The following is a 10,247-nucleotide window of genomic DNA, read 5'->3' on the forward strand; positions in this document are numbered from 1 at the left end:
GTCAGCAGTATGCAGCTCGGGGGCTCTAGAGCCCCTCTAGAACAGAGGCGATGCCTGGACTGATGAGGCTCCAGAGAACGTATTTGTTTCTGTCTCCTTCCAGGCAGCTGGGTCCTAGGGACTATCCAGAAGCAAGACTAGTCCCCACTCTTACGACCCTGTGGTCCGGCTCCTCTCCACATCGGGACTGTTCTCGGTTCCTCAGCTACCCCAGCTCTTTTCCCCTCGCGGCCTCCTCACGTTGAGTCCCTTCATCGGAAACCCTTTCCCCTTGGCTCTTGTCATGGCCGAAACTCTTTCACTCCCTTCTCGGCCTTTCTTTGACGTCACCCCCTTAGAGGGGCCTCCTTGAGAGCTCTGGGTAAGTATATCCCCCCTCCGGAACCGACCCTCACTTTGGTCTCTGCGCCCCACGCAATCCCTTCACGACGCACAGCCCGTCTGTAATGACATGTTAATCTGTTCCCTCGTCGCCTCTCTATTTCCCCCCCTTGACTGCACACTCTCCAAAGGCAGAAACCAAATCTGTTACATTCCCCTTTGGATCCCTAGTACCTAGCACCAAGCCTCAGGAGATAATTGTTGAATAAATGGATGAGTGGTTGAAACCACGAGGAACAATTCAAAGATTAAAATGCTATTATGCTAACATCTGATCCAATCGCCACTTTCCTTGGCATTTACCCAAATGAGTTGAAAAACTATATCCACACAAAAATCTGCACACAGATGCTTACGGTACCTTTACAAATACTTAGTTTTGTGCTTTGTAGGACAGAGTTATTTGAAGAAATGTTACAGTGTCTAAAAGCTCTATAAAGTCTTAATCTCCACTCGTGCCATGCAGTGGTCAGTTTGATATAATGCATAATAAAAAGCTTTTAAAACCCCAAACGCATCAAGTACTACATAGTTTAATCACTAAGTCATCAGTTCTCAAGGAAAGGTCAGCCAAGAGCAAAACTTGGAGGCAACCAAGAGGCTTTTCGGTAGGTGAGTGGATAAATAAACTGTGGTCCATTCACACAATGGAATATTATTTAGCACCAAAAAAAAAAAAATGAGCGATCAAACCATTAAAGGACATGGAGGGACCTAAAATACCTATTGCCAAATGAAAGAAGCCAATCTGAAAAGGCTCCATACTGTATGGGTCCAACTACACGGCATTCTGGAAAAGACAAAACTATGGAGACAGGAAAAAGATCAGTGGTTGCCAGGGTTTAGGGAGGGGGGACGACTAGGCAGAACACAGAGGATCTTGAGGACAGTGAAAATGAAAATGGTCTGTGTGATACTGTAACGATGGATAGACGTCTTATGCATTTGTCCAAACCCATAGAACGTCCAACGGTAAGAGTGAATCCTAATGGAAACCATGGACTTTGAGTGGTAATGATGTGTCAATGTAGCTCCATCAATGGTAACAATGGACCACGCTGGTTGGGGGTGTTGATAGTGGGGAAGGCTGTGCATGTGTGGGTGGAGGGGGCATATGGGAAATATCCTTTCTTTCATCTCAAAGTTGCTGGGAACCTAAAAATGCTCTAAAAAAAAAAAAGTCTCCTTTTTTCTTTTAATAAAGCAGATTACCAAGGAAAAAAGCTATAATGCTAAAAAAAAAAATGATGAATTCATAGCTGTAGGGAAGTGGGGAAAGAGCTCATTTATATGGGGGATCAGATAAGACAAACCCATGCTAACAGAAGAGAATAACAGAATTCTTGTGTGTGTGTGTGTGTGTGTGTGTGTGTGTGTGTTTTCCTTTCTACTGGGCAGTACACTACGTCAGGCATTTTACAAACATCACCAAAATTAACCTCATTTACGTATTAGATTAGAGACCTTAAGTATAAGATTAGAGATTAACCTCTCCGCTTTAGAGAGGCTTAAGCCACTTGACCAAGGTCACGCAGCTAGTAAGTGGTAGGGCCACGATTGGACCTCTGCTTGTTCTCTGACTCCAGAGTCCATGCTCTGAACTGTTATGCAATGGAGACATCAAGTCTGGATTCAAGGGAGCTGGAGAAATGGCTCTTCTCCCTGGAAGCTGTTTTTAGTTGTTGTGTTGACTGGTGACCAAAAATGCTGACTGCGTAGGACAGTCCCCTTGAGAGACCCTGAGGGATGCCAGGAAAGCTCTGGGCTGGTGCAAATGGATAAGAGGGGATGGAAGGAGCCAGGACGGGGGGAGGAGAGGGCCCGTGGAATACTCTGGGTAGGGTCTCGGGATCTTGGGGGCCAGGCCTCCTTAAACGGACGGACACTTTGGTGGTGCAAGTGATATGGGAGGCTTCCTGGGTCTTCTTCAGTTGGGCCTCCAAAGAGCATAGGGGTTGAGCCAACAGAAGGAGATGGAAGGAGTCAGGGCCAGGAAACAGCAGAAGGAAAGGCCTGGCCTCAACAAGGCCAGCATCTCTGATCAGGCAGTTTCACGGGGGAGGGGTTCATAATTTTGCAGATGGAGAAGCTGATAATCAAATTGGTGGAACTAGGGCTTAGGGCAGAAGGGTATCTAGCCACCACGCTTCCTTTCGGGAAAGAAAGGATTCATTCCTTCCTTCCCCAGATATTTCCTGAGCACCTACTGTGTGCCAGACACTGCTTGAGATGCCACGGTTGGAGCACTGAGCAGGAGAGACCAGTCTCTGCCCCCATGGAGCCAACATTCTGGGGTGAAAGAGGGATGCACAAATGAGATCATGCTGTATCATACCGTATCATATATATTATATTATGTCATGCCATGTGAAGATACAAAGGAGGCACAAAGAGCGGGCCAGGCAGACGCGGCCGCCTGAGCAAAGGCCCTGGGGTAGGAATAAGTTTTGTGTGTTCAAGGAACAAAAAGAAGGCCACGGGCTCTGGAGCAGAGCGGTTGAGTGGGAGAGGTGTGCGGGAGTCACGCCCGCAGAGCCTTGTCACTCCAAATGCAAGGGGAAGACACGGCGGGTTTTAAACACAGGTGTATCAAGACGTGAGGTATAATTTTCAAGGGCCCCTTTGGTTGTGCTGTGGCACACGAATGAGGGTGGCACAACGGAAAGAGGGATGGACTGGGGGCCTCTCGGGAGGATTCTCAGCAGCCCGGGCTCAAGGTGAGGGGGGCTTGGGGGAGGGGGCAGCCTGGACAAGGAGGGAAGTGGGCATGTTCCGGATGAGCTTTAGCAGCGGAGTTCTAGGATTCTTCCCCACTAGGAGGCTCTCATCAAGAGGAGCATTTCTAAGAGGGTCCCCTGGGGTAACTGCCTCCCTCACACCCCCACACCCCCCCCAGCACAGGCCCACAGCTCCAGAACTGCCTTTGTTTTCAATCTGCTCTGGTGTTTGTGATTAAATTGATCTGCATGTAATTGATGTTGCTTCTCGCCAACCTGCAGAGCGACCGTATCAATGGGGCCGCATTGTTTTTCCGCAACAAAATCTCCTCCCTTCCCCTTACCAGAGGAAGGGATGGGGAGGGGGGGGAGGGGGAGGGGTGCAACCAGTAAGGAAAACAAAAATCTTGGCCCCTATAATCCTTCTGATTCCTAAAGAGTGTCAGCCAGGGTTTCAAGACAACACATGTTCCCAGAAAACAGCCCTGGCTTGGAGACAGGCAGTATCCCATTCAAATCCCAAACAGATAAATCACCGCTTCTCACCAGCTCTAGTTAGTCATGTCAGAAATTAGAAGAGCTTGCATATTCACTGCGGTTGGATTCTGTCACATTGGAAATGCTTATGATAATCGAGATGCAGCCTAAATGCGAAGTTGCGGTGTGTGTAAATAACCAATTATAAGGGTTTTTAAAGGAGAAGCTTGTTTGCTTCTGAGAGACAGATTCTCCCCAGTGGAACTCGCTTTTGCCTTTGCACGATATGGATGTAATTTCAAGTATCCCTGGGTGTTCTCCTTGTGCTATTTATTTAAGGTATTTATACAAGAATAAACTCTATCGAGATGAAGCAGGGTAGATTGAGAGAGGCTCTCGAAGCCAGAGTGATATTGATTACAATTGCAGAGGATTGTGGTGTCGGGTCACCTTCCCGCCATTGATTGTTGATTGCTCTATAACACCCTCTTCTCCAGCGCCCCCCCTCCCCTCCCCTCTGCCAATCACAGACACATTAATTGTGGGGACAAATTTAATCACTGCTCCCTTGCAGTACCGTTGTGATTCCCAGCCATTTTTCACACACAGTAAAACTGCGGTCCGGCTGTGGAAAGGGAAATCTGAGGGAAGCAGGCCGCTGCGGAAAGGCACAATGCATTTCCATCATTTAATGAGGAGAGCGGGAAGGCTAGTTAATACTCTCTGATTAAGCCAGGGCTCTGTGTTGGGCTGGGCAGAAGAATGCAGGATCGACTCTTTCAACTGCTAGGAAAATTCTCCCGTCTTTGTCAATAATGAGGGGCCCTCCACCCTCAGGGGTGGGGGTGTATGACAGAAAAAAACAGGCATGCAGATTAGCTACCTGCCTGCTTAACCAGGACTAATCACAGAAGGGCCAGGCCAGCAATTACCAACTGTGGTTGGTGTTAATTTCATTTTCTCTGTAGCCTGTCTTGACACAAACAGAAAGTCCAAAAAACAAAAAAACAGACTAAACAGTTTTGGACCGCAAAGATTTTCGTCTTGCCAATACAGATAGTTAAATGAATCCTGAACTAATTTTGCAGAGTAGGGTCTGAATCCTTACCGGTTCAGGTTTTCTTAACGTCATGGCAACAGCATCAACGTCATTCTGCCAGCTGGCATTCATTCATCCATTCATTCATGTTATAAGTACTTTGGTGCTAAGTGCTGGGAATACAGGGGTGAACTCAACTTGCCTTCGTGGAGTTTATATCCTAGAAAGAGCAGTGCATTAAAAAAAAATTATTATTGTCGTAAGAACACACCATGAGTTCTATCTTCTCAACAATTAAAAAAAATTTTTAATGTTTATTTATTTTTGAGAGACAGAGACAGAGACAGAGCACGAGCAGGGGAATGGCAGAGAGAGGGTGGGAACACAGAATCCGAAACAGCCTCCTGGCTCCGAGCTGTCAGCACAAAACCCAGCGCGCACCTCGAACCCACCAACTGTGAGATCATGACCCGAGCCAGAGTCGGATGAGCCACCCAGGTGCCCCTCAACAATTTTTAAAAGTGCAAGATGTAATTGCGGGCTGTGGGTGCAATGCTGGACAGCTCTCTAAAGCTTATTCATCTTACTTAACTGAAACTTTATGCCTACTGATTAATAACTCTTCATTTCTTCCTCCCTCCAGCCCCTGGTAACCACCATTCCAGTCCTTGATTTTATGACTTTGGCTATTTTAAATGCCCCGCGTAAGTGGAATCATGCAGCACTTGTCTTTCTGTATCTGGCTTACTTTGCTAGCACAACATCCTCGATGTCCACCCATGTTTTTGCACATGGCGGGACTTCCTTCTTTCCTAAGGCTGCGTGGTATCCCACTGTGTGCATATACCACGTTTTCTTTATCCATTCGTCTGTCTCCGGGCATTTACGTTGTGTCTACATCTTAGCTGCTGTGAATAGTGCTGTCGTGGGCATACGGGAGTATACGAACGGTCAACAGGTATATGAAAACAAGGTTGTCGCCAATTATCAGGGAAATGCAAGCAAAAACCAGGATGCGATGCTACCTCCCCCGTGTCAGGATGGCTTTGCCAAGAAAAACTAAACCAAACAAGCCCAAGAGACAAGTGCTGGCGAGGATATAGAGAAAGCAGGACCTGTGAGCCCCGTTGGTGGGAATGCAACAGAGTGCAGCCACTGCGGAAAACACCACAGCAGTCCCCACCCCCCCCCTCCCCCCCGCCCTGAAAGTAGAACTCCCGTGGGATCCAGCAATCCCTCTTCTGGGAATAGATCCAGAAAAACGTTGAAACCAGAATCTCCGCGAGACGTTAGCCGGTGCGCGCGCGCGCTCCGTGTCGGAGCTTTACAACGCACGTCAGATTTACCTGGAGGGGGTCGTGAAAATGTCAGTTGCCAGGCTCTGTCCCCCTCCAGAGCTTCTGATGCAACAGGTCTAGGGTCGGGCTCCGGAGCTGGCATTTCTCACCGGTGCCCAGGGACTGCTGCTACGGGTCCGGGGAACCCCACTTTGAGAACCACTTTGCACCCGTTGAGAGCAGTGGGGGTCAAGTCTGGTCGCCCTGTAAAAGCCACCTTTTGGAAGCTTTTCAAATATCCCAGTGCCCCGGGGGGCCCGGGGAGGGGGTGGGGGGCTGGGGGAGGCGGGTGGAGGTGCCCACTGCCAGCGATTCTGATTTAACTGGTCCGAGCTGGGGTCTTTGCTTTCTGCAAAGAGCGCCCCAGGTGACTGGGCGCGGTTGAGTTGGAAACCACTTTGCTTAATGTGAATGTGAAGAGTAGAGGCTAAGAGTCTGATGGATATCCTCGGGCCCTCGGCTCCAGCCCCAGCCCCGGCACGTGGCTCCGTCCTCCTGCCCCCAGTGTCCTCATCTGCGACGTGCATTGTCACGAGGCGCAAGGGAAGTAACAGCGATGCCTGTTGCTTTTAACTGGGGCATTCAGTGGGTCTCTGCCAATTTTCACTTAATTACGGACTACGTTTCCAGTTACACACCTTGCCTGTTAAGACACCACAGAGGCTCACCCTGTTTGCCTCCCTCCGATTTGCCATTTGCCCTGGTGCCTTCCAGAGGAATCCCTGCCGTCTTCCTTGTTCGTTCAAACGCCAATAATAAGGTCCTCATGCTTCTCCAGCAGCCCCAACTTCTTAGCGAAAGGGTCTTGTTTGCAGCTGTGGAAACATTCCACATCCAGGGTAACTAAGCAGAACACCCCGCCCTGGGACGTGTCTAATACACGTGCTGGAGATGCGGTGCCAGGAAAGCAAATGGTACCCGAGAATAATTCCTCAAATGAGCCCCAGGCACGTAGTGAAAGCTGTCGGAAGCCAGAGGACCCATTAAAAAAATTGTTGATTGACGGTCAAGTTTGTCCCTCTTTCTATTGCTTTCTCATGACCTCCCGTGGTGTGGGCTGTGCGAATTTTTTTTTTTTTTTTCTTAAAGAGTCATTCACTTCAGGGTGGGGGGTGGGGAGAAGACGGAGGGGCCAAAACAAAAGGTTGGGGCGAGAGACTATGGGTGTGTGCACGAGGGAGAAAGGCACAGAGAGAGGGTCCTGGGCACGTCTGGAAAGGTTTGAGATGCCGAGGCCAGGAATCCGGAATCGTTTCGGGGTAGGGAAAAGCAGGAAAGTGGTTACAGGGTCAGTTGCCCAGAAGTGCTCAGAAAACAGCCCGACTTGCCTTTGACAACTCAGGTTATCTGGGGAGACGTGGCCTCCTCCTTGTGGGTCATCCACAGATGGAGACTGGGTAGCTGGCTGGTCGAGAATGCCAGCTCTGGGATCAGAAACAAACCCGGGGGTGCCAGTCCTCACCGCCAACTCTCGCCAGCTTGTGTGACCTTGGATAAGTGCTTCACCTAGTTATTTTGATTTTTCATCTGTAAAATGGGTATAAATATAGTCTGGTGGCCAGAGCACAGGGGTGTCACAAGGATTGAACATGAGATCAGGTCTGTGAAGTATTTAGGCTGCCTGGGGCATGGTACCCTCTGCTTTCCATCCATCCAACAACTGTTTATTTAGTAAGCCTGACTTTGTGCCTGGCCGCACTCAAGGAGCAGGTACACAGGCGTGAATAAGGCAGGCAATGCCCTTGCTCTCAAAAAACGTATATCCTATTACAGACAGGCTGAATAAACAAGGGTAGTGGGAGAAGCAGCACTAAATGCTTTGCTGAAAATTAAAATAAGGTGCCTCTTGTTGCTACCAAAATAGGGGTCTCTTTTCCACTGGGGGGGCAAGACAAGGTCTCTATGAGAGGGGGACGTTTACGCGCACATCTGTACGATGAAGAGGCGGCCATGCAAATATCTGGAGCAACGGCATTCTGGGCAGGGGGACCAGCATGTGCAAAGGCCCTGCGGCCGGAGTGCAGAGAGGGAGAGGCACAGAAGGGAGGCCGGGGTGGCTGCCGCAGAATGGACTAGGCAGAATAGTGCAAGGAGAGAAATGGTGCAAAGAGGCAGGAACCACATTGTGGAGGGCCTCGCGGGCTCTGGGAAGGATTCGGGTGTTCTCCTGAGTGCGGTAGGAAGCCCTGGGAGGGCTTGAACAGGTGGCAGAGTGACTTGGTCTGATTGCTCTTTGGAAGTGATCTGGGGCAGGGGTGAGACCGGAAGAGGGGGAGCAAGCAGGGAGGGAGCCCCAGCCATCTTGCAGGGTGGGTGCTAGCAGCCTAGCTGGCCTGCTGACTTCACCTTTAGCCTGCATGTCCTCACTGGGGATGGCAGTTGGGGGGGGGGGGCAAAGCCTCTAGTTGAACCCTGTCCCCCCACCCCCCAGCCCAGCTGCAGTGCCTGGAGCATGGGGGTGACCCTCCTCGCTGGGACTCCCCCTGCTTCAGTGAGTCGAGCTGAGATGCAGTGGAGAGAAACCCCCTCCCCCGGTTCCTGGGTCCCTAAGCACCCCCCTTCCCCCCCTCGGCCACCGTTTCCTGCAGGGGAGCAGCGCACTGGTCTTCAGCTGGCCGGCCGGGAAGCGGCTCTCTGAAGGGACAGGTTTGCCCGGCGATGGTGCTGGGCGGTTTCCAGGGGTTTTCTGGATCACTCCTGCTCTTGGAAGCAAGTACCTCACCAACATGTGTCGGAAACATGCGCTCTCTGCCTGCTGGCTGGACACCCGGCCAACTGTTAGGAAGTTGCTTGGAATTTGCACCTCCCTCTTGCCGGGCCCATCTGGTTGGGACCCCAGAGGGGCCCGAGCCCTGACGTCTGACCGGCCCTCTCACAGGCCTGGGTCGAACTGAAGGCCGCAGGCCTTTGGGGTCAAAAGGAATTAGGGAAACAGGAAGAGGAAGTATGGCTCTGCAGAAAGGGTCCCCCGTCTATGCGAGGTGGCACAGAGTCCCCTGGCAGGTGACCGCCCGGGTCTATCGAACCAGGCTTCTGGGAGCCGCCGCTCCCCAGCCTGTTTCACCCAACCAGAGAATTAGATTTTCCATTAAAATAAATTTCTCCTCCTTGGCTGACGTCTTAGCTAAGCCCCCAACCTGAAAATCATTCCCGGTTCTGTGCTCTTTTTTTTTTTTTTTTTTTTTTTTTTAGCTACCTTTGTATTCCTTCAATTTTTATAGCCGATCATTTTATACGTGAACCAAGTACTAAACAAGCATTATTACTGCTTTGCGCGCCATGCACCACAGAGGCATAAATCCCACATTAACCTCATCCTAAGGAGCGGCTGAGTGCATTTTAATAAATGTCCCAAATGGTTTTAGTGTCTACTAGTCAAACGGAATAAAAAATGCACGCGCATTACGGGATGTTATGAACCTTTCTATCAAAAGTAATAATAAACAGACTGCTTGTTGAGCTTGGTGATTGGGTTACATTTTTAAACAGTATATTGAGAGACAAATCAAGGTAGAGCCGAGATGATTATGTGATATGATCCAAGGCGGGGGGGGGGGGGGTGCTATTTCAGCAGGTAGACCTCCCTCCCGCCTGGCGATGCGCGTGCATTCCGAGCTCTCACCCCAAACGGTACCAAGAGAAACGAGCAAATTAAGAAATCTCTGCTGCGCCCGGATCTTTAATATAAGCAGCCAGATAAAGGCAGGGACGCACATCATTTGTCAGTTGAATAAAAATTCAGATGAGGTATTTTCCTGACGCTGTGCCAGGCACCATTAGGAAAGCATTTTATTTTCCTGTGTCAGTGACGGCACGCGGTTGGGGCCAAACTTCATCAGCCCACAAGGTGTTACTTGAAATCACGCACAGCGCGGACTTCTAGCTTGAGTAGCACGTCCAGATGCATGTCCCCGGCCTGCCTTTCTCCCTTCCCTCTATGGGCTTTCCACCCGGAAAGCTCCAGAAGTTAATTAGCCATTTTGGTCATCAATCCAGAGTAGATAAAGGGTCACGCCGGTGGCCGCTTTGGACGTGCAGATGTTTTGGTTTGGGCACATCTGTAGGCAATCACGCTGCTTTCTGGGCAGGAACGGTGTTTTATTATGGGATTATATGTGTAATCTTGGATAAATAGTAGAAATTGGAGTACTTCAGTTGGAAGGCTTGTTTTCTCTCCCAGAGAGCAGTGTAAATAGCAAACCAGAAATCATTCGCTCGTTATTGAAGCAATAATCGAACTGGCCAGTCTCCTTCCTTCAGGCTGGATCGGGGGGGTCAGTGTGAAACTCGGGGCAA

The sequence above is a fragment of the Leopardus geoffroyi genome, chromosome E2 (genome assembly GCF_018350155.1).
Source record: "Leopardus geoffroyi isolate Oge1 chromosome E2, O.geoffroyi_Oge1_pat1.0, whole genome shotgun sequence".
NCBI classification, from domain to species: Eukaryota; Metazoa; Chordata; class Mammalia; order Carnivora; family Felidae; genus Leopardus; species Leopardus geoffroyi.